Source organism: Macaca fascicularis, chromosome 5 (assembly GCF_037993035.2).
Source record: "Macaca fascicularis isolate 582-1 chromosome 5, T2T-MFA8v1.1".
NCBI classification, from domain to species: Eukaryota; Metazoa; Chordata; class Mammalia; order Primates; family Cercopithecidae; genus Macaca; species Macaca fascicularis.
This window is the reverse complement of record NC_088379.1, coordinates 152203468-152229547: the sequence shown is the minus strand read 5'-3', so window position 1 is coordinate 152229547 and position 26080 is coordinate 152203468.

The following is a 26080-nucleotide window of genomic DNA, read 5'->3' as shown; positions in this document are numbered from 1 at the left end:
TGAAGCAAATCCTTATCAGATTCCCTTTTGCTTTTCCATAGCTTGAAATAATAATCCTCCTTCTCTAAGTGATGTTGGTGGATGGAAGAAATAGAGAGGAAAAATGGTATGTAAATAAAGGTAACATTTTCATTCATCTAATTTCATCAGAAGCATACAGACTAGTACCTATTTAATGAATATCTAAATAATTGAAATGATTTAGTGGAAATATAGCTGTAATTCCTTTAAGTGATTTATCTTTCTGATCCTGGCTAGGACAACAGAAAATAAAGTTTTTAAATAAAGCCTTTCCTTGATGTAAATATAGAAGAGTTGTTGAGACTTTAACTTGAGTTACTCGATTTTACTAGTGATCATCAGTTTACCTAGTGTAAATTCCCTGGTTCAGAGGCGTAGAAATTGAGACTCTGCAAGCAGAATGATTTACCACCATGATCGGCAATGCCAGGTCTAGAAGGCACATCTCTGGATTGCAGTACGGTTCTTTTTTCACTATGACTCTGAGTCTCCCAAAAGCTAAACTAAATCCAAAGTCTTCTTTGGTCTGGAACAGTTTTAGTTCTGCGTTGCTGTTTCATCTGACATGCAAAGCATAAGAGCCAAAGAATATGAGAACAGTTTTCCATGTCCACTCTGCCAAAACTAACATACATTGGCAATTGAACCACCAAAGCAATTTGGAAGTTTTCAGCACAGGAGCAAGGCCCTCTCTACAACATAAATCACAGGAACAGCACGGTTGTAGACAATGACCATGTGCAGTTTGCAGTGGGGAATGGGAAGTGAACTTGTACAAGGATATTTCCAAATTGCAAATATCCACACACAGCTAAAAAAAAGAGACCTTGTGGGCAACAGCTCCCCAATTTTACGTGCTTTTTTCCTCCCTTAGAGCTAAGGAGGGGAATGGGCATGTATTCATACTTCCATTTTTTGTTTGTTTTATAGCACTATTTTAGTGATGCTCTGTTTATTACTGCTTCAGAAAAATGATTCCTTATCACAGAATAATTAGTTTGGCTAGTTGGAAAGATGTTTGAATTTTCTGTGTCTTTAGAAGATGTAGAATGAGACGAGTATTTTGTGAGGGAAATGGTGCTTCATGGTGCCCTGTGTTTGGCTGTTTCTTGGTAGAATACTCAACCTTGAGATGTGTGCAATTGATGCCAGCACTATATTCATGGTTGTAAAGGTGTATATTTCTATGTTATTATCTTAAACAATGCTCTCTGCATTTATGCCTTTGTGGAAGCTTTATAAATTAAAATAAAGTGAAGTAGATTTTTCCCATATCATCTTTACAAATATTTGAACATCCACAAACTTATAAAATACGTTTCAGATATGTTGTATCATGCATTTTTTAACAACACCCCTTTTGGAGTATATATCATTATTTGTATTTTAAAGATGAGGCAATACTACTTGGAAACACAGCTAAAATTTGGCAGCGTACCATGGTCTTCCCACTGCTTCTGATCTCAAATTTGGTGTCCTTTCCACTATGGTTTCATGATCCCTCTGCTATAGGGACCCATCTCACTTATGGGATAATAATTCACTAAAATTTCTATACTTTGCGTAACTAAAGCTCTTCTAAAATTGTACTTCATTGCTTGTGTGAGATCGAATAATCTATATCTTTCTCAGTGAGAGAAGGAGTAATGGAACAATGTTAACAATAAATTTAGAAGTTTCTCTTGTGATTGTGGGGTAATTTTGTAGAATAAGTTTATTTTGCTGTGTTCAAACCTTGTGAATAATTATAAAATGGTGGTTAAATTTAAATAATAATTGGTTTTAGAAATATCTATTATGATTCAATGAATTTTAAAAATATGTATATGTGAGCACAGACTTAATAATACAGAATAGTGGCATTTTAAAATCAGATTTTTAAATGTGCAGGCCTAGGTGACATTTTGGTCATCAGAAAAAAAGGTATTCCTATTGAAAGAAAGTATTGTACTTGTTCATTAGTAGTTTTTATAGGAGGGTCCATAGTTTTTCTTCTTGATAATATGCTTTAGACTGTGATGTGGGTCAGGAGTTGCTGGCTGCTTCATCATGATAGTGCTTTTATTTTTTTTAAACTCCAACCTTGTGAAACTGACATAAATGAAAAAATGTGATGTTATTTATCTGCCTTCTACTATACCATTCTTCAACACCATCTTTTATGTCTTTGCTCATTTAAAAATATTCTGGAAAACCTGGACATAGAAGAGTGAGTGACTTGCCAAGATTTTATGGTTAATAAGTGGGCCTGTCAGGACTTGAATAAAATGTGTCTGGTTACAAGGCCACACACTTCACTTAACCACTAAGCCATTATAATATGTGCCATGTATGTGTGCACAAGGATGTGTGTGTGTGTGTGTGTGTGTGTGTGACACAGAGAGAGAGAGATAGAGGGAGAGAGAGAAAGAGGACATGTAAGGCATGTTCTTCCTTCTCCTAATCATTCTCTTCCAGAAATACTCTAATCACCAAAAAGGGCAATGCATTGGGAGTTATGCAGTCTTCTGTATGAACTCAAGTGTTGCCTGGACATATATCTTCATTATTCCCTAATGTCAAGAAAACATGACATAGTAGCATTTCAATGGGAGAACAGAGATGTGTATAAGTGGGAATAATTATTCTTTCTGACAAGGAGACATTTTCTTAGTGAACTTTATTTCCTGACCTGTGACAAATATTTTAATCTTCAGTTTTTAAAACTTGAAGGATATAATGATTAAAAATGACTTTTATTTTTTCTTTTTTGAGATGGAGTCTCACCCTGTCGCCCAGGCTGGAGTGCAATGGCGCAATCTTGGCTCACTGCAACCTCTGCCTCCTAGGTGGGTTCAAGTGATTCTCCTGCCTCAGCCTCCCGAGTAGCTGGGATTACAGGCATGTGTCACCTGCCTGGCTAATTTTTGTATTTTTAGAAGAGGCGGAGTTTCAGCATCTTGGCCAGGCTGGTCTTGAATTCCTGACCTCATGATCTACCTGTCTCGGCCTCCCAGAGTGCTGGGATTACAGGTGTGAGCCACCGTGCCCAGCCAAAAATGACTTCTTTATGCTTAATTTTTTTCGGAAACAGTTTTCAACAACACAGAGTGATCTTTCCTCTCTGCATCGATCTTAGTGCTAAGTGTTATGGAAAGGAGGTGATATGAAACAATAACCTGAACTATCACCCTAAGTCTGGTCAGTTCAGAACAAAAGAAAAAAGAAAATTAGACCTAAACTAATGTGAGCTTTAGAGTGATTCACAGATGGGTGCTGCTAAGCAGACCTGATAGCGGTTTATGACCAGATAGATAGAAAAATTAAGAGTCTTCAGAAACTTTCAGAATAGTTGAAAAAAAAAAACTTAACAGTGTAATTTTATGTCTGCTGAATCTAAGGATGAAAGCAATGGGAGTTTATATTTTTTACGTATTTTAATTTTCTCTTTCTGGTAATTCATGCCTATTTTCTTTCATAAAAATATCTGTATATCTTGAATTAGAACTTTTTTTTTTTTTTTTTTTTTTTTTTTTTTTTTTGAGACGGAGTCTCACGCTGTTGCCCAGGCTGGAGTGCAGTGGCGCGATCTCGGCTCACTGCAAGCTCCGCCTCCCGGGTTCCCGCCATTCTCCTGCCTCAGCCTCCTGAGTAGCTGGGACTACAGGCGCCCGCCACCGCGCCCGGCTAATTTTTTGTATTTTTAGTAGAGACGGGGTTTCACTGTGGTCTCGATCTCCTGACCTTGTGATCCGCCCGCCTCGGCCTCCCAAAGTGCTGGGATTACAGGCTTGAGCCACCGCGCCCGGCCTTTGAATTAGAACTTTAAAAAATCTGGTCTTCCACCACAGATAGTTTGAGAACATGACGCTAAACCACAACCAAGTCAGGTTTGTTATTTTTTTTTTTTTTTTTTTTGAGACGGAGTCTCGCTATGTCGCCCAGGGTGGAGTGCAGTGGCCGGATCTCAGCTCACTGCAAGCTCCGCCTCCCGGGTTTTTACGCCATTCTCCTGCCTCAGCCTCCCGAGTAGCCGGGACTACAGGCGCCCGCCACCTCGCCCGGCTAGTTTTTTGTATTTTTTAGTAGAGACGGTGTTTCACCGTGTTAGCCAGGATGGTCTCGAACTCCTGACCTCGTGATCCGCCCGTCTCGGCCTCCCAAAGTGCTGGGATTACAGGCTTGAGCCACCGCGCCCGGCCAGGTTTGTTATTGAATCGAGTATAAAAATAGTCATGTGTCGCTTAACAACAGGAATGCCTTCTGAGAAACGTATCATCCAGTGATTTCATCATTATGGAAACATCACAGGGTGTACTCACACAAACCGAGATGATATAGTCTACCACACTCCGAGGCTATGTGGAATAGCCTATTGCTTCTAGGCTACAAACCCGGACAGTGTGTGACTGTACTGAATACTGTAGGTAATTGTAACATAATGATAAGTATTGATATTATCTAAGCATATATAAACATAGAAAAGATACAGTAAAATATGGTATACAAGATAAAATGTGGTACACCTGTGTAGGGCATTTACCATGAATGGAGCTTACAGAACTGGAAGTTGTTCTGGGCGAGTCAGTGAGTGAGTACTGAGTGAAGGTGAAGGCCTGGGACACTACTGTACACTGCTGTAGACTTTATAAACACCGTACACTTAGGCTACACGAAACTTATAAAAATATTTCTCTTTCATCAATAATAGATTAACCTAATCTTACTCTAACTTTTTCATTTTGTAAACACTTTAAAAACTTTTTGACTCTTTTGTAATAACGCTTGGCTTACAACACAGACACACATTGTATAACTGTATAAAAATATATTCTTTCTTTATATTCTTATTCTATAAGCTTTTTTCTACTTAAAATTTTTTTAAAAACTTTTAAAAGATTTTATTAAAAACCAAGACACAAACCCACACTAGCCTAGGTTTACGCAGGTTCAGAGTCATCAATATCACTGTCTTCCACCTCCACATCTTGTCCCACTGGAAGGTCTCCAGGGGCAGTAACCACATGGAACCATCATCTCCCATGATAACAATGTCTTCTTCTAGACTACCTCCTGAAGGACTTGCCTGAGGCTGTTTTACAGTTAGCTCTTTTTTATAAGTAGGAGTATGCTCTAAAAAAATAAAATAAAATAAAAAGTATAGTGTAGTAAATACATAAAACAGTAGCATAGTCATTATCAAGTGTTAGATACTGTAATGTAATTGTTTGTGCAATACTTTCACATGACTGGCAGCACCATAGGTTTATTTATACCATCATCACCATGAACACTTGGTCATGTGTTGCACTGCAATGTTATAATGGCTACGAAGTCACTAGGTGATGGAAATTTTTCAGTTCCCTTACAATCTTAGGGCACTATTTTTGTAATATGTTGTCTGTCATCGACTGAAATGTAGTTATGTGGCACATGACTGTACCGGATTAAAAATATGTAAATTACAGCATTAGATATTTTCCACCTTTGGTCAATCAGGTGAATAGGATCCAAAGAATTCTGGAGATTTGCAGTCTAATGGAGACAAATTTTGCTTAATCCCAAGTGAGAAGTTTTGCCAAAAAATTAAAAGGGTTTAGTAGCCTAATAGTTGATTATCTTAACAAAGATATTGTGGTGATATCTTTGCTCAGTCTCTCATACAGGAATTACTGTATATCTATCTATTTATTCATTCATCGACTATTGAACAGCAATTATGTGCCCAGGGCCATTCTCTAGGTATTAGGATATACTTCAGGGATAATATAAGGGGTTGTGTGTATGATTTTACTTAAGTTCTAAATTTTCTCAGATATACTTAGAGATGATTTAAATCCAAGCCCTTTAAGTTCTTTGATGTAACCCTTGAAAAACTCAGGCTCGCTGAGCTCATATGCAGAATATTCTTAGCTGACCTGACTTCAACTCTGCTTTCTCTGTTTTCCTGGCCCCATTAGCTGTCATCTCAATTTTTTTAGCTCCTACTTTTGGAATGGACCTAGAGATAACAAGTGGAACAAGACAATGGGAATAGCAGAGTGTGAAAGCTAAATCTGAACACAACTGCAGAGGCAGCTCCCATCACAAAAACCTACTTGGCTTCAGGCAAGTAGGCAAGGAAGTGCGGTAGACATGATACCCTTGATGACATAGTGGCCTAGATGAACAGAATGTGCTTTTAGCATAAGGTTAGCAAAGTGTGTGTAACATAGATATTGAACATTCAAGGCCTTAATGCTGAATTTTCTCTCTGGAGGAGGAAAACATTGCAGTGAAATTCTTTTTTGAATCCTATTTGGTAAAGTCTAACCTCTGACATTCCACTGTGTGATCTTTTGGGATTTTGAATGTCTTTACAAAATAACACCATCTTTTCTTTTCTTTTGACTTTCTTTTATTTAATTTATCTTGATTTATCATTAACAGGCTTGTGTTAACACAAAAGGGAAAGTTTCCATCATAGATATCATTCATTATGCTAAGTTGTAAATTCGTCTGTTTTGTTGATAAATGTCCAGACAGCATGGAAAGGCAAAAGCCTAATCATTCAATCTCCATCAGCATTTAGGCTGGGTTCATAAACAGGAACACATGTATTGATTGGAACAGTTAGATACTTCTTTAGCATGGGTTGCAGAGTTCTTGATTTTTCTGAATATGGGAGAAGCTGGGAAGGTCAAGAGAAAATAAGCACAAGTCAAAGAGAGACTTGTAAAATAAACAGCAACATCTGGCAAATGACTTCCTCCCATGGACATAGGAAGGACTCTTACTCAGGGCAGTGGAGGAGAAATGTTTTTCTTGGCAGAGTGTTAGCTTAATATCCACTGGATCTGGGAATCAGCTTTGCTTAGGTTTATAATATTTCTCTTGCTAATGGTGTGGGCTTTAAGGCCTGATGCTTACAACAGCAAACATTTATTTGGCCATTCTTAAGAATCATTAGGTTTACTTTGAAGTATTTTCAAAAGATATTTAAACATTAAAGACCTCATAATTCTTCATTATCTACATTTTTGGTTTTATCTTCTTAGTGAACTGTATTATTTACATTGGAGATGTCTAGTACTGCATTTATTTTTGCTCAATTAATGAAAAGAATACCAAATTCTAACAATTAACCATGTCTCTCCAGACACCAGTTTGGTAGAAGCTGTGTAATTTCTTGATGCATAGTTATTCATATTAAATGATTAATAAGATATTAATCTGCAATAACTTAACAATATGTTATTATGTATCTTGCCACTGAGTTTATAAAGGGTAGTTTTAGGCCTTTTTTCCTTTTTTTTTTTTTTTTTAACCAAGATAGACATTTTAAAAATTGTTTTCACAGACTAAAAGAAGAAAAATATGAGTTTTAATATTAAGAAAATAAAACAGAAACTTATAAAATGGAAAATTTCCAAATCTTTCACCCAGGCCACACCAGTGACAATTGTTTGACTTTGTATAATAATAAAATAAATAAAGAAAAATTATTTTCACATGATAGTCACTATTTTTAAGTTAATATAAAGGTAGCAAAGCTTTCAAGTTCTAATATGAGAGTTTTGCAATTTATTGCTTCTCAGTGCAATAGGGATTGAGAACATGTTTTCTTTGTTATGGGGAAGAGAATGAGATGATGGTATATTTCTCCAGAGGGGAAAGTGACTAGAATGTCCACTTCATTTCCCATCTTACTTCCCTTCCTCCATTTCTCAATTATTGCCATTTATTAAAACCAGATGGAAGCAAAGTGATTTAAACATGGAATAATTCTATTTTATGTTATGTTATGAGAAATGTGGATGTCCCAGTTTCAGGATTTTTGTGACACTGTTGTTTTTTTAGGTGCAGGCCATTCGCATAGTGAATCCATCTGTTTTGCTAAAGCCATGTGTTCTGAACAAATGACTCTCAAAAAGACTCATGGACTTTAGGTGGAGATGTTAGTCTGTGACTTACAAGGGAAAGAGAAAATTTCTGGGATTTCTAAAGGGGGAAGTTGTTTAAGCAGCAGTTATCTGAATAGCAGGCCTATCAGGAACTAAGCTGATTGTAGAAGACTTCCCAGAAACCCTATTAGAGTGAGAAAACTGCTTAAATAAATCCCTATAAGTAAACATTATAAATATTTATTTATAATAAATATTATAAAATTCAATTAATTTATAATAAATATAACAAAAACTATAAATCTTTATAAACAAATATTGCTTGGATAAACCCTTAAATTAGTTCCCCTCATTCCACCCCATGTTGTTTTAGAAAAATCTGCATACAGAATATAATTTGCCTTCCTGAATGGAGTACAATGGAATTTAGAGAAGGGAGAGGCTAGTGTCTCATAATCTCTCTACCTGGCAGCATTTGACATTTGACACAATGACTAACTTTTGAGTTGGTGACTTGGGTCGTGTTGGAGGGTGTTAAAGAGCATCCCATAGAGGGGCAATCATGTTCAACTGTCATTTATTTTTTAAATGGTGTGAAGCCCTGTGATGCCAACTTTCTGTATCTTTCCAGAACTTCAGGCTCACATGGCCTGGCCACTGCCCATTTCTCCTTAGATATGTCACAAGTAACTTGTATTTGTTGTGGCACTTTGGAACAGACAGTAATTCAAGGAAATTTATCACAGAGATCAGGGCTCTCTAACCTGAAAGAGGAAGGAATGTAACCTGAAAAGGGAGGTCATGGACATCCAGGTTTGGTTGGCAGTCTGGGACTCTCTGCCTTGTCTCTGCTTCTTCTTTCAGTTTGTAGATTGTATTTTCTCTGCTCTGCTGCGAATGTGACCCGCAGTTTACGGGTTCTCCATTGCTCACAAGTGTATATATCATAGGTCCAGATATGTGAAGAGACTGAGTTAGTTCTCTCTTGGTTCTTGGTCTTCCAACAAAGGCTAACAGAGTCAAAATGATCTACACCATCATTTCAACCACTAAACTATGGCACTGAACAAAGTAATTAGTGAAAAAAGATGCAGACAGTAGGACAAAGGAGACAAAGGTGAGGCCAGTGACAAAGAAGAGGTTGCAGGAAACTGCATTTTGTCTAAAAGATCAGCAGGTACTTTGGCAGTGGTTTCATTCTTGCCTAATGAACATGGGCGAGGAACCTAGAGATGTTGCTTCCATGATATGGTGGGTTCCAGGAAGGTCAACTCTGAAGGAACAGGACTGACCCAACTCAAACTGGCACACATCCTGGGGGCAGGGATGGCAAAGGCAAGATCGGGTTCTGTTTCGAGAGGCTCTGAATTCTGGATCATTTCCTGAGCTGCACATGGAAAGGAGCAATGCAGACCAGTAGGCATCAGAGAGATTGTACAACATGAGGACTTTGTTCTAGGAACTTTTACTGGGGTCCAAGGATGGAGCAGAACTGCTAATAAAAGTGAATGAAAGTATCATTTTTAAGGACTGATGTGCTCCAGAGCTCCGGACATAACTCAACCTGCAAGCTCATGTGAGGAAAAGAGATCTGGGAATTGGGCTGGGGGTGGGTGAGGAGCATCCTCTAAGTAGGTAGTAAAGGTTTCTGACTCTATGAGAGTACCATGGGCAAGCTGAGAAAAATGTGTGAGATCTTTATATTTATATAATATATAAATTTCTGTCAAAGCCAGGATATGGAGAATCTGTGAAAATTAATTCCCTAATCAATTAACATGCAATGTGGCAAGAATATTAACTGTAACTCAAATCTAATTTCTTGCTGATTTACATTATAACCTGGAGACAGTTTCTTCTACGTAAAATACAATAGTACAACCAGAAAACAGATAATCAGCAGTAAACTGTGGAGAGAAAAGCCATATTTTATGTGCAAATACCCAAGTTTATATTTTTCTTAAGAAAATAAAAGTGCAACCAAAGTCATGTGTTTTGAATTATTTCCCATGTTTCTTCCCCACCTCCACCTATAGTTTAATTTCTGTTTCATTTCAGAAGGAGATAGTATTAAGTGTCTGGTGGAAATGGAGTGCTGTCTGCTTGCATTTCCTATCTATTTAAGAGAGCGTTCCCTCAGTTGTTTTGTTTCTGGCCTCCATACTGATTGTTAACACTGAACACCACAATGCCTGCCTTCCCTCTAAGACTTGAAGGCTCCCAGTTGGATCCCATAACCTCTAGGAAGCATTCTTCCACCTTTCTAGCACCCAGTGGTAGACTATTGTTTTCCAGAATGCTTTTTGTCCTTACAGTCATCACTGCATACTTTAGTATTAATATTTAATTTTTATTTAGCTGTATTATGCTCTTCTTTCTCCTTATGAAGGCTGTCAGACTCCAAATCCTGTGTTCTTCTATGCTGAGCTTGATCATCTTGTGGAGAATATTGTGTTTTTTCTTGTCTCAGAAAAATGTGACATCTCTCCCTGGATCTTGCATTACTTTTCAAGAACCTAGTTCCCCATACTCAGATCCCTTCCTGAATAGCCGTATGGGTCCTCATATTGCATTTCTAATGCCAGCCTCATGGAATCCTGCCCAAGACTTCCATTATATTTCTCAACTGCCTGCCCCTTGCCACTCCCTCTCCCAATCACTCCACCTGCTTGAATGCACAGCATATTATTTTTTTATTTTATTATTTTTACTTCTTCAACTTTTATTTTAGGTTCAAGAGTACACTCACAGGTCTATTACCTGACTACATTGTGTGATAATGAGGTTTAGGGTACAAATGATCCCATCACCTGGGTACTGAGCTTAGTACCCAGTAGTTACTCAAGCCTTGTCTCTCTTCCTCTTTCCCTCCCTCCCTCCTGTAGTTGTCCCCAGTTTCTATTGTTGCCATCTTTATGTCCATGAATGCCCAATGTTTAGCTCCTACTTGTAAGTGAGAACATGCAGCATTTGGTTTTCTGTTCCTGCATTAGTTCACTTAGGATAATCGCCTCCAGCTGCATCCATGTTGCTGCAGAGGACATGATTTTATTTTTTTATGGCTGCATAGTATTCCATGGTGTCCATGTACTACATTTTCATTGTCCAGTCTACTCTTGATGGGCACCTAGGTTGATTCCATGTCTTTGCTATGGTGAATAGTGCACAGCCTTTTAGAGTTCACACTAGATTATCCTCATAACCAAGTCTTCTAGACCTCTGGTCTTTCCTGATCTGGCACTTCCTGCCACCCAAATTTCATCTTTTAACGATCATTTAATATTCTGCCCTATATTGTAGGTATTTGAGTCTATGCCTCATTTCTGCTACAATATTCAATATAACATTTATGGTCACTGTGTGAGATAAACACTGTTGTCCTAATTTTCTAAGTGATGAAACAGAAGCTTTAATAAAGACTGCTGCACCCAATTCCAACCCCCAGGTGGTAAGGGAATAATCCAAAGCTAGGTCTTCTTTCCCTTCTATTACGGAAAATGAGAACATATCTCACCACTGAGGTAATGCAACTTGGAATGCAGAAAATCCTTGTAATTGATGAATACTTAAGAGATGATTTGACAGTAATGTTTCAGCTTTTTAAAGTAATGTTACTAAGGTGAAAATATAATTGTAGTTAACATTTTGGTACTTATGGGAAATTAATTTCAAAGTGTGTAAACTGAACATACTGAAATAGGAAACTCAGTTCTTATTATTTATATTTTTTTCTTTTGGTTATTTGAAGGGACATAAAACTACCTATATTTTCAATTAGTCCCGGGGAGAATACTAGTTAAAGACAGTATTGTGGAAAAAGGGCTTTATGACTTACAGAACCCGCATTTTGGGGGTCTATTCAGAGCTAATTTTCTAAGAAATTATTGTCTCTTATTGAAAGTTCAAAAGTACCTTCTTATTGTTATTTTTCATGTCATCTTATCCTAAATGTACAAACCCCAGTTCCCTGGCATCTGCAGTTATCATAATGATCAATGTTAACTTAAATGAGAGCATATTTAAGTAGCATATGTAAATGAAAGGTTATTCAAATATTGTATGTTGGTCTCTCTATAGCATCATTGTGGCTTTATATTTATTTAGGAAATTTGTTTCAGTTGTTAAGTCTTTGACTAATCAATAAGTCTATGGGCAAAACACACAAACGCAAACTAATATTACAAGGTGATAAAAGAGGCATGCTAAATTTGGGTTTCTCAGAAGAGAATTTATAGATTTGATAAGGTATATAGAGGATTATCATATAATATGAATGGAAAATGATTATAATAAAACAACTCACATGATAGTATTTATATTTAAGTATATAGCTAATATTAAAACAAATATAAACATAGAAGATATTGTATGTTTACAATCTCTTTTAGCTCTAAAAATGTTATTAATAAGTCAGGCATGGCTTATCACATGTCTGTAGTCCCAGCTACTCAGGAGGCTGAGGTGGGAGGATCACTTGCGCCCAGGAGTTTGAGGCTGCAGTGAGCTATAATCACACTACTGCACTCCAGCCTGGGTGACAGAGTGAGACCTTGTTCTCAAAAAATAAAAGAAAGATAACAGTAATAAATATTTGTCACCAAGTTTTGTATAAAGAAGATGGAGAAGGAACAGCCAGAGAGAGAGAGGGATAGAACAAAAACTAAAGGAGTGAGCATCAGTAGAGCCAATAAAAAAAGAGTGTTTTAGGAAGAAAAGACTTTCAAACAAAATGTTTTCGTAAAAGAAAGAGGAAGTTATCGAGCAAGGAGACTAGAAGGAGATGCGTATGAGGAAAATTCTGTTTACCTTTTGATGGGAAAAATCGAACATGCTTAAAAGTCAATGGCAAGGATCCATCTGATGGAGGCAGGGAGGTAGGGATTGAGCACTAAAGAGAGAAAAGATATAATCAGTAGTTCTTGAGATTGCTGAGAAGGTGGATGGACATAGCATTCAAAGCATAATGGAGGGACTGGCTTTATACAATCCCAAAGTCGATTCTGTTGCTGTCACAGGAAGGAAGAATGAGGATAGTTGTGTAGATATTTGTGTATTGGTAACGCATAATTATGGAATTGCTAAAAATGTTACTGAAATATGACAGACCACAGAATCTAAATTCGATAAGGAGAGATGTGAAAGGAGTTAAAAAATAAAAAGGGCTGACATATTGGAACAAAGTAGAAAGGTCAGTGAAGTTGTGAATGGCTCAAATGGCCATCTCAAGCAAACTAGAAGAGAGGTTATAGCTAGAGAGTGGTGTGCTTAAACTAGTGCTTTGGGGACAGGAACCCTTCCAGATGATGATAAGGTTCAAGGTATAACCCAGGAAATATGAGGTAATGTGAGGCTTTGGAGAAAGTTATTGTAAACAAGATGGTTAAGAAACTGAAACACTAACTTGTTAGATTGACCACGTGGCTGTTGTGGTTCCCCAAAGAGATGACAATGGTTTGGAGAGAAAAAGTGGCAAAATCTGATGGATGGAAGGGGATGGATGAAAGATATGAAACCTAGAGGGACAAGGAGCAGGAGAAAGTTGTAGCTTCAAATGCCATGGCCCCAATAGAACAGGGTGTTTTACTAGAAAGAAGGACAGCAGCAGAGAAGAAGAAAGACAGCAACTTCACTTCCTTACTCTGATGTCCTTGGGTATGTAAGAACAAGCAGTCATTACTGCAGAAGTTTACACAGAAATGTATATCTTCAGGGGAGAGCAGGTATGGTAAGGAGTTTGGGGAAACACTTAGAGAAGATTGTAGACAGTTCGTTGATTTTGAAACAGTAATTCTAGAGGACACAGCAGGAAAGTTTGGGGGAGGGAAGCTCTGGAGAAAAACGTACAGATATTATGTGCTGCGGGTATGTTGGAGCAGTTTCTTCTCAAATTACAATCTGTGTCCAAATGAGCCTGTTAAGATGCAGATTGTTATTCAGTAAGTCTGGACTGAGGACTGAGGTCCTGCATTTCCAACAAGCTCCTAGGTAATGCCAGTGCTGTTGGTCCTAGGCCACAACTTGCTTAAGGGATTAGAGGACACAATTGTTTTATTTGGGGGAGGGGGATGGAAATAATACTTTTTGTGTTGACTGATGAAAGTTAGGATAATATTAATTAATGTGTATCCAACTTACTATATGCCAGAGCCTTTTTAATGTACATTACACATAACTCATAATCCTTTGAGGTAGGTACTGTTATTACTGAACTGATGCACTTGCTCAAGGATATACTGATAGTACAGGCAGAGCCAGGGTTTGAACCTAAGCAACACTGACCAGAGCTGACGTGCTTTGCAATTCGTGAGAGGCATAGAAGTTTAGTTTCAAGAGTCTAAATGAGGAGATCAAGCACTGGGTCTGTTAGCCAAAGATCTAATCTCTTCTGGTAGGTACCTGAGAATTTTTGAGTGCACGAATATAGTATTTCATTGTCATAACAATCCTATATGGGGTATAATCTCTTAGACGGACATTTGCAAGAATTTTTCCCACTTTTCCTTAACTTCCATTTCCATAAATATGTGAATATGGTTCTGAATTTAAATGATTAACCATAACTATTCATATACTAGCTAAATACAGTCATTTGCTTATAGGTTTTCCTAGATTAGGCTTGTGTTTGAAAATAAGATGGTGGCAAAACACCTCAGTTCTCGTATATCCCACCATATTACAGTTGGATAAACAATGACTCTTATTCGTCATTTGGCCATCCCCAGCACCAGTTAGTGGGCGTATCCTTCTGTACTTGTAAAATCTTCCACAACCTTCTTGAAGAGCTTGGGTACACTCAGAAGGACTCCAGAAACTAAAATCATATTAACAACAGCTGGAACATAATATCTCCATCCACATCTAGTTGGCAAGCTAATCACATTCTTTTGGCAAACTGATTACATTCTTTCCAGTTTAGCTTTCACTAGATTTCTTCCTAAGGGAATCTATAAAGAGAGTATGGAGTAGAAACAGGCTTTATGTTTCATGAAGAACAACCCTATTATTTTCTTTTTTTTCGAGACATTCATTCATCTACAAAGGTGAACTTGCCTAAGGCTGAGGATTCAAATGGGGATTGAAACTCAGTACAGTGAAAGAGATCATCCCTTCATTCATACAATATTTAGCTAGACATTTTTTATTGTTGGTCTTATACCTAAAAGTAAAAGACTTGGAGGGGTTTCAAAGCTTATATTTTATTATTAAATAATCTGGTTTCAGGATTCTGCCAGAAAATGTATAAGTTAAAAAGGTAGTTGTCCAAGAATTGTTAAATAATAAAGCTATTGGTATCAGTATTAAGTTTTAGATCAGTCACATTCGTAAAATCAAATTCTGGAAAGAGTAAGTGAAGTGCAAGATGAAGATTAGGTAGAAAATTCTCCTTTGGAAAGTGCCCTTACTTGGAGTCTAGTCACTTTCTGCCTGGAGTAGAATGTCAAACACTTCTCTGGGTTGTCTGCATGAATGGAAATGCTTAATGCAATAAACAAGTTTTAAGGGAAATGAAATGCTTTATATACATTTAGTCACCAATGATTTTATATGAAGAACGTGCAATTGTGTTAACATCAAAACTCAAACTAATGTTTTTGTTTATTTAAAGGATAGCTTGATGACTTCTGTCTTCTCTGGGCACCATTATCTTCTGCTTGGAAAAATCTAATAGCCTCTTAACTCAGTTTTTAAAGTTCTATATGATTTTGGTCCTGTAAGTATATTCTGATTTTGATCAAAATCAGCATATGAGTTTGGTTGTATAACATGAACTTATTTCAAAAAGTACAAGTTTGACCAGAAGAATTATTCCTTCTAGAGATAATTTCCATAAAAAGCATAATTTAGAATATATTGGAACTTCAGATAGAAATGTATTGTCAGTTAATCAACAATATCTGTGATGCATGCATCAATGAAACAGCTACAGCCCACATCATATGATTTTATGGGTTAAACTATAAATACTGTCTCAGTATCTGGGATGCAGACCATGTTTTAAGCTATTGCCCTAACATATATGGCCCAATTTGGTACATCACCTTTAATTTATAGAGTTTTTTTTTAAACTCAAGATATGCTTTGCTTATCTTAATTTACCTCGCGTATACTAAATAAGAAGGCTGGTAACATATCTGATTTCATAGAAAAGTAATATAGACTAAATATCCAATGGTAGAGAAGCATCACAGAAATTATATGGATATAATGCAGAAAAAAAGAAACTTTTAAAAAGTTTTTTTTCTCATTCCTCTTAAATGTAAGTTAAGTCAGTAGGCTCAGATGTTCACTTCTTGGTTAAATTTCTTTGTTAAAGTTGCAGCCAGTCACCGTTGACTGCAATACCTCAATGCTTATTTCAGAACTCCTGAAAGATCATTCCCTCAAAAAAAAAATCCACTGACAGACTGTAAGCACAAAAGGACAGTCTTTAGAACTTAACACATAGTTAAAATAAATGAAGGACAGAAAGAAAAAAAAGCGCAGCTAAAATATTTATCTAATTGTTCAGTCATGCATATTAAATAGATTCTTGATCAATTCTCGTAAGTATTCTCTGAAACCTCATGCTTCAGTCAAAAAGAATATGTAATTCCTTGCTTTTTGCAAAGGTAAAGTTATTATTGGAAACTTTCCTGAAGAGTTTTTTTTTTTTTTTTAAAGAACTGTTCACATTTCTTTCCTTTTGCATTTGTTTAAGGTAGGGAGGGGTGGATGAGGAGAAATAGAGATCAAGTGTTGGATGAGTCTCAACTTAACCTTGTTATATATATATAAGGTGTGGGAGTCGAGTCTCCATTGCACTTCCTGCTATCAATGACCTGGAGGCATTTCTCTGTCTAGTTATCATCCCATAACAGGTCCTTTCTTGCCAGGTCATTAAGATCCCCTGCAAGCCTCTGTGACAAGCTCTGCCTCTCAGGAACTCAAGATTAATACTTTAGGGAGAGTTTGGGAATTCCGTGTTATCAAATTGATCTGTGAGAATTTTTCTTACTGCTATCAGGAGTGCAGGGTTGCTGTAGAGTGAGTCAAGCTAACAAACATACACATGGATACACATCTTCAACCCATCCTTTCTAGCCTTTCTTTTTTGGTTCTATCTTATTTACCTACATGGTTAATTATCTCTTCAGAAGATTAGTTTCTGTTAAAGAAAAATACAGTTCATTTCAATATTAGACAAGGGCTGATCCTGTGGTTGGAGTAATATATCAATTTGATTTGGATAAAGTTGGTGTTACCCTAAGGTGGTTTTTCTATTAGATCTCTAGAAATCTTCTTAATTGACTGACATTATCTTTAAATCAGGTATTTTCCTTTTCCATACCTCACCTTTATTCCTGGAGATAGCCTTGACTGGGTAAAAGACATCCTTAACAAAGCCACTTTACCTTTCTGGGCTCAGCTACTCTATCTGTATGATAAAAAATTTGGATAGATGATGGATGAGGTGATTCCAGCTGCCTGGGCTTCATAAACCATAAGCTGTGTTGTAAACACCACACTCACATTTATTACGGGGTGTTTCAACATGACAACATATAGGCTGGTCTTGCCCTTCAGCCCATATATCAGTCACAATATGCTAAAATGAGTAAGTGTGACCTCTGAGATATATTTGTTGGTAAAGATCAGATAGCTTACTGACTGTGCCTCAGGACTCTAACTTCTACTTAACATTGATATTGGTGTTTATGATGAAAGACAGGGAGAAGATGGATACCAAGAGGATGATTGTCACAAGTTCAGTGACACTGTTAGGTTAAAATTGTAATTATTTTTGTGATAAATCATCATCACACGTTAAGTGCCTATTTGCTTATGGCATTGTCCTGGTTAAAACAGGTTGGTAGGGAGAGGCCAGGATCTAGATGACTTAGTCTGGATCTTGATGACTTCTATGCTAAACTGTGAGAAGGTTTGGTTCAGTGAAGGGAGTAGGGAGCATGCTACATCAATCAAAATGCAAAAGCTATTGGAGTGGGTCTAAGAAGAAAGATTTTTTTTTTTTTTAAAGAATGGAACCTAAAGAGAATAGACTTATTCTGTGCATTGTGAAAAAAAATATATATGTTGACAATGATATAGGAAATAATACTTTCTTATAAATAGCAATTATAAACTGTCTCAGGTAATCATTATTAGTTTGGGACTGCCTCTACCAATAAGTCAAGAGGAGATGTTAAAATAGAAGGTAATTATTCCAATAGCACTTCCAGATCCTTTATATTCTATTAAATAAACTGGAGGAAGCAAATGGGGCCCAATAGCCCTGCGAGAAGGGTGCAGTTATCCTGCACTAGTAACAATGGACAGCAGCCTAGTGTGGGAAAGGCGGAGGGGAAATTAGTCACCTTTTGGAGATGAATTAACTCCTTTAGGCGCTAGGTGCCATTCAGTACATATATTTTGTACTAATTAGCACCTTTGGGTCCAAGTCTTAATGAAGGCCAAAAGGGGAATGTTTTTTTCCCAGACATCAGGAACATAAGGCCCATTATTATTGTTTATAATAAAATACTGTACTTACCCAGCACCTCTCATCCTAGCTCAAAGGCTTTTTTTCTCTCCTTTCCAAACATTCCCATTGACCCTAGCATTATCACTGGGATTAAGTGGCAAAAACATGATATCATTGTCTCCATTTCTGAGAGAAAAGGACTAATCTAGGAAGGCAGCAATTTTCTCAGACCATGGTGATCCCAGAAATGGAAAAGGGACAAGAAATCAGGACTCCTGGCTTTCCTCCTTAGGCTAAAAATACCTTAGCTGATGAAAGGATGACAGGAACTGACTGCAGAAATAAGCAATGCTTTTGCATCTCCTATTCACTCCCTTATTACCCACAGGGCTTTCGTTTGATGGAAGAGCCATGGGGGGTTTCACCTTGCCCCAAGATGATTGAAGTGGGTCACTGGGTATCAATATTATTATTTTTTAAAGTGTTGTAAGCCCACCCTCCTATAACACTTTAAAACATTAAAAAATAATCCAACAATACATTCTAGAAGTAAATCCACTTGAGAAAGAAGCCTTAAAAAGGAATCTACCCTCTAAATACTGAGTAAGACAAAGATCCATTTCAGCAATGGGGATATCATGGAGATCATCAGTCACACAGACAAGAGAACACTCAAGAACCTGGATGCACATTGAGTAGGCAAATGACCTCTAACCCATGTCATTTTGTGCCTTATTCTCTCAATAGATCTTTGGGTTTTCCTCTCCAGTTTTCAAACAAAGGCTTCATTCCTTCAAATTATGGGATTTTTTTTCTGAGAGCTGATCTGTAGTTTAAAAATAGAAGACTGTACCTTCCATGACAAATTGGTCACTAACAGACCCCCAGGGAAGGTGGGATTCACTGAGACAATTTTAGGTTTCCTGTACTTACAAAGGCATTTGCAACTTCAGGGAATAGGGCTCATTCATCATAGCTGGGGTAGTCAGGTATGACTGAAAAACCACTTTTGGGAGAGAAATAAATCGATTCCTCTTTTTATTTTTTTATGTGCATTACTACTACTGAGTAATACTGGGTCTTTATTTAAATCTATGATACTATCAATATAGATCAAGAACATAGGCTTTGAAGATCTTAAAACCTGTGTAACCTTGGATATTTAACCTCACTAGGTCTCAGTTTTCTCTTTTGTGAAATGGGGTAATAATCATACTTACCACATAGCAATAAGTAACGGAATGCATTGAAAGCACTTCACACAGTGCCTGATACATAGTAAGAGGTCAATCAATATTGGATATTATCATTAACCCCTGGTACACTCAACTTACAAAGAACATAATTAAGGTTTAAAGGCATGTTGAATGGTGCTTGAAAGGGGCCACACATTTTAATGTTTCACCCAATTCCTTTGCCAACTTTGAAGACAGAAGGTCCCTAGTGGATCCTTGAAATCCGTGTTTCTCTGGTTTATCTCCAGGGATTTTAATGTCCACAGTTTTCTGCTCAGATGTTTCTTCTTGTCTAAAAGGATTTAATCACACCTTAGACAGTTATTTGACCCACTGTAGTCTCAAGTCCTTGGGTTGCCCCATATAATCAGAGAATAATTTCAACTTGTTAACAATTTTTTTGGACATAAGTCAAAGAACTTTGCCTATTTGATCATAACCGTCTTATGATTCATGTTTTATTTCTACATAATAAGAAAGAGGAGGCTGTTATTCAGAAGAGATTCTACTGCAGTAATTCTATATATTATGTCAATATTAGAATCATCTAAAGATGATTCTCAAAAATTCATCAAAAATCCTGATGCCCAGGCTGTACTTCAAACAATTCAACAAAGTTTCTGGAGGTTGGACCAGGCTTCACTCTTAAAGCTTCCTGAGTGTTTCCACATGTGGCAAAGGTTGAAACCCACTCTAGTGTTAGCCCTACACTTTAGTAAGCATCAGAAGTATGGGAAGTCTGGTGATTCCAGGAAGCCACTCTCAGAAATTCCATATTCAGCAGGTCTATGTTAAGTTTTAGAGTTCTACATTTTTAACAAGCACATTCTCAGTCCCCACACCCACCCCAACCTGTGAATCTGGCTGCGTGGTCTTAGGACCATCCATTGGGAAACATTAGTGTCCACCAGCAATCTCTTTAGTTATCCAATTTTTTTAATTTATAAGGTTCTAAATTAGAGTAAAAGCCCCACCCACAATATATATTACTCAGTCTCTTCCAGGTACCCATATAAGAAACTTCAGTTGCTTTCAAATGTGTGGTCAATTTTAAATTAGCACCTCACAGTTTTGGGGCTGGCTTCTTGTGAACCACTGTGAAGCTACCTTAATTCACCAGACAAGAGGCAAGAAGCTGCTGCTTGATTTCTGGAGAGTTGCCTGGGAACATCTCCAGGGACTGAGGCTGCTTGCAAAGCTGGATTTGCCCCCAGGGTTCAACCCATTGTTTGACTAATTTTATTAAACTTTAAAAATAATCTTTCACCATAATTATCTTTTAGGTTTTCAACCATCTATTGACATTTCTATAACTTTACCATGATTTTAGTAAACGAAAGTCTTTCTAATTGGATCTCATGTGATGCTGTTACATTTAATGTTGGACTTCCTGTTTGCTTTGTAATAAAATACAACTAAAATATGCCCATGTTTAATTTTTCTCAAGTCCCTTTTCAGCTTCTTGGGCTTGACATTCCTGGGAGACACTCCACACATTTCTCTCTTGTGAAATCTGAGCTGTAAGCACACACCACGTTTAACCCCTGCAGACAGACTCCAGTATAAATTGTTCTTGGGAAAGGCCAATGGGGTATGACTTTTAAAAATCTTCCTTTCATTTAGTTTCAAACCAAATATACTAAAACGTTTTGAAAATTGAAAAAAAAAAAAAAACAAAAAAACACCCCAAACCAATCCCCGCAAATTTGTAGAGCCTTTAGATTTTTAGAGAAAAATGATTATAGCGCTCACTAAAGAGCACCAAATACACAATGATGCACTTCAGCTTTCTATACAGTTAGGGTATTCACTAATTAACATGGCAATATGGTGATATCACGAGCCCTTTGGATGCAGCCAACCTTATAATTTATGGCCTGTGGGACTAAGATTTTGTAATCTGAAAATGATAAGGCAAATTGAGAATAGCCATTCCAGCCCTTTATCCTTGACTCTGAGAATAGTTTACTTCTGGTTTCTTTCGCAGCTGCTCTCATCTCTACTGTTCACACTATGAGTGCTGTAAACATTTCTCTTGTCTTCAACAGTACTCTCATGTGCCTAGGGCAGAGGTGCCCTAATAGCCAGCTTCAAGCCCCAGTGGTAATGTATAATTCTGAAATAAAAATATTCCTGGTAACCTGTGGGCCTAGGACCAAGTAAAAGGTGCCTCACTGAATTAAGATGGGGCTTAGTCACTAAAAGGAAAACCCAACTTTGCCCCACATATATTGCATTACTAAATAGCTGCACAGTGTGAGGACTTAGGTGGAGGGACACTTACCTTCAAATGCATCCATTCATTCAACAAACATTTAACATCACTGTGGAATGCTAAGTTGAGTTTGGGCATTAGGATACAGCAGTAAACAAAACCCCCTATCCTCACAGATATTCCATTCTAGTGGGAAGGGATGACAATAAGCAAAATAAAAACTAAAACAGTGAATTATATAGTATATAAGTGCCGTGGAGAAAAATAAAGCAGTCAAAAAGAAGATGATGGAGGAGAAAGTGCTGTTGCAGTTTCCAAAATAGAAATGAAGAAGCCCTTACTGAGAAAATGACAGTTCAGTTTAGGTCCCCAGAGAAGGGAGAGAGTGATGTGGCTATTTGGAAAGAGAAGTCCATGTAGAGGGAAGACCATGTGCAAAAGTCCTGAGGCAGGAGAGTACCAAGTCAGTGAGAAGCAAGGGGCCTGGAACTTTAGGGCTAGGTGAAATCTGCTGGTTGGGGCTAACCAAGTGGACTTAGCCACTAAATTGAAATGCTTACTCACTAGGCTTAGAAATAAAGGACCCTACTAACCTCCTACTTCTCATTTCCCTCTTCTCCTGTTTCCCTCCTCTTTCTCTCTCTCTCTAAGATTTATTTATGGTGCCATCTTCCGTTTAAAGTTTTCTTCTTTCCCTCAAGGATTCTGTAGAGATTCCAAATTACATGGCTATGTCCTCTAAGGAAACACTCCAGAAGGTGGCCCTGACACCTTATAACCTTATCTGAAGATACTTGTAGCCACACAAGAACCACATAGGAAAGATAATTACGTTTCGTAGCCCAACTTCAAAATGAAAATTACAAATGCTGATTTTCTAAAGAAAACTGGTCTGGCTATTCTGGCCTGGTGAGAAAAGGGATTAAACTGGTGTGGATACCTCTAGGAGGTGTGGGAAGCAAAACACAGGCCTTGGCATCAAACATGAGTTTGGATTTTAGTGAAGAAATTTTCTGAACACATTTTCATCATTACATGTTTTCAGAGGGCTAAATATGTTCAAATATCTCATTCATAATTGGTGGCCAATAAATCGTAGGATTACCTTTATACGTGATTAGGCATAAACAGTGGAAGGAGTCCAGGGAAAGCAGAAAAGAGAAGAAAATGGAGCAAAGGGATTGCTTCCAAGGAAACAAAGATGAGCATATTTGTGGAACGAAGGCAAGAAGCCAGTGGAGATTTAAAGGTGAAAGGCCATGCCCTTTCACTTTCACACATCCCTGCAGGGAAGGCTGCAGATAGGACCCTGTTGTCATCACGTCCTCATAAAGCAGCCTCTGTGCCTCCCAGCTGGTGAGATGGTCATGAATAGACTTGGGGTGGAGTGACAGGGGCCACAGAGATACTGGTGGCCTGTGTTTATCAATAATTATCTTCTGGGTGAGGACCCAGTTGCTGATAACAACTGTGGGGTTAACTGATGTGGTTTATGGCCTGTGAACGTGATCTGTCATGAGAAATAATTAGTCCAAGTCAACTTTGGTGAACAGGGGACTATCAGTTAGGCTCCTTTGAACTTTAATGACTGTGGAAAGATGTCCCCAAATCTCTTAAACACATTTATAATGCCTGGCACATAGAAGATATTCAATCGATGGCTATTGGCCATTATGATAATTTTGATAACATAAGTAGTATTGATTTTTATTCTAAATCTGGTAGAATATTAATTAAGAATCAAGTATTATCACATGAAGGTAAGATTGTCACAGCTGGAAATAGCAAAATGAAAAACAATAATTCACTTCAGTAGTTACAGATCAAGGAGAAAAGAACTTGGACTGAATCAAAACACGCTGACAAAGTTTTGTGCGGATGAAAGAATGACACTAGACTCAAAAGCAACTTGAGACTTCCTTTGATTCTGGTCTCTCAAAATACAATGTAACTTTTTAACTTATCCTCTGGTGCCTTGCCCCCCACTCCCCAAAACCCAAACTGTTTAAAACTAATTTAGTATTTTCCACATGAAATAAAAAGCTGCTGTCTTTTATAATAGATGAAATGATTCCATAATCACATATGCATGGGAATGGAAATAGAATCCAGAAAAAGAAAGTACAACTACTGTACTTGAGAACTGCATTCCTGAAAACCCAGCCAGGAGGTGCTGACTTCCCCCTCTTTGGTTGAGACATCATGGCACTTATGGAGAAAAAAAATAAATAAAGGAAGCTTGGGAAAATGATCCAAGCTTTTCTCTCCGTACTCTCAAATTCATGCACTGTGTACAAAAACCTTTTGTGTTATTTTACTGCTTCTTACTATGAGCTAAGTGCTTCACTATATTTCCCACATCGAACACATACAACCCCAAGTGAAAAGTATTATCCCCATTTGAAGATAAGAATAGAAATTAGAATATATGTGTCACACCAGATAGCACCATGCATAGCACCAGATATAGGGTTTGAACCTCTGTCCCTGTGGCTAAAAATAGGTATTTCCACTTTACTATTTTGTTGATGCGTGCCTGAGATATTTTCTCTTCTCTTCCTACTTGATTTCTACCCACCATCTTTTTCTTCTCACTAATATGCTTTACCTTCCATTTTACCATAGCTTACTTTTGCCATCTACTGCCTCTGCACCTCCTTTATAAAGATGTCTACGGCACAGAACAATTGTTGACAAAAGACATTGTTGTGTGGAAAATTCTCTAAGGTTGTAGAGAATGTGGTCCTTGGGCCAGCAGTGTGGGCATCATCTGGGAACTTGTTAGATAATCTTTCAAGTTTGAGAACTAAATTTGACAATGAAAGTTGTTTATGAATATTAATGGCTAAACAGTTCAGTTTCATGGAAAGCACTGAAGAGATTATATAAAGTGAAAATCAGAACTTTTAAGAAATTGCATGAGACCTTATTCCTTTGTTATTTACTCCCATGAACATTTATATTTCATATTAATGAATTTTATCTGCTTCAGTGTTTTGCAGTAGCTGGTTTTTAAAGGAGACGTGCTTTTCATCCATGATTCCCTGGAACTGCTGCGGGATGCTCATCACAACTTAGATCTCCTTTCTGAGTACATCGTCATGACGAACACGTGCAGAGAGATTTACTAGTGCACAATATGAATCCTCACGCTAATGGGGAAAAAGTATTTTCTAACCTGGAGTGAATATCTTTGGAAGTGTTTTCATAGCTGTCCTCTGCAAATAAGCTCAGGATGGGCCTGTTACTGTCTAATGCTGCAAAAAAGGAGGGCTGTAAATAACAGCCGCTTCCTCTTGCGTACAGTGGAGAGAAGGCTATGGACGGTCCTATCATGGCCTTGGAAGATGATGTTAAACTGAGAAGTCATTTTAGCTGTCTGAGTGATTCTCATTTGTGGATGGTTGAAGGGTGAGTTTCCATACCACTAAGACCTGCAATTCATTTTAAATACCGCTGGTTTTGTCTCAGCTCATGCAAACAGTAGAGAAACATACTGCAGGAAAGCACATTTCTTTTCATTTTAAAGTCATTTAGGGCAGCTTAAAATCTACAACTTGAAAAGACTTGGAAGTTTATATTCTCTTTTAAGAGAACATGAACCTTTGACTTTTCTTTCTGGAAGAAATAAAAGATGGAAAAACCTTATTTAAATCGTCACCATAGGTTTACTTACTTTGGAGCCTTCTGCATTTTTGGCCTATTTGGTAATCCACGTGTTTGAGTCACCTGAAGAGTAAGTACATGAGCAGTTACAAATGATTTCAGAAGACAGAATTGTGAAGTATTTGTTCTACATAGATCTTTCTTGATTTTAGCTGTGTGAAACCTTAATGTGTGTAGCATTATCACTATGTAAAGTAACAGATGCAATATAAAATTTTTAAAAAATTATACTTTAAGTTCTGGGATACATGTGCATAACATGCAGGTTTGTTACATAGGTATACACGTGCCACAGTGATTTGCAGCACCCATCAACCCATCAGCTATATTAGGTACTTCTCCTAATGCTATCCCTCCCCTAGTCCCCCAACCCACCCAACAGGCCCTCGTGGGTGATGTTTTCCTCCCTGTGTCCATATGTTCTCATTGTTCAATTCCCACTTATGAGTGAGAACATGTGGTGTTTGGTTTTCTGTTCCTGTGTTAGTTTGCTGAGAATGATGGTTTCCAGCTTCATCCATGTCCCTGCAAAGGACATGAACTCATCCTTTTTTATGGCTGCTTAGTATTCCATGGTGTATATGTGCCACATTTTCTTTATCCAGTTGATCATTGATGG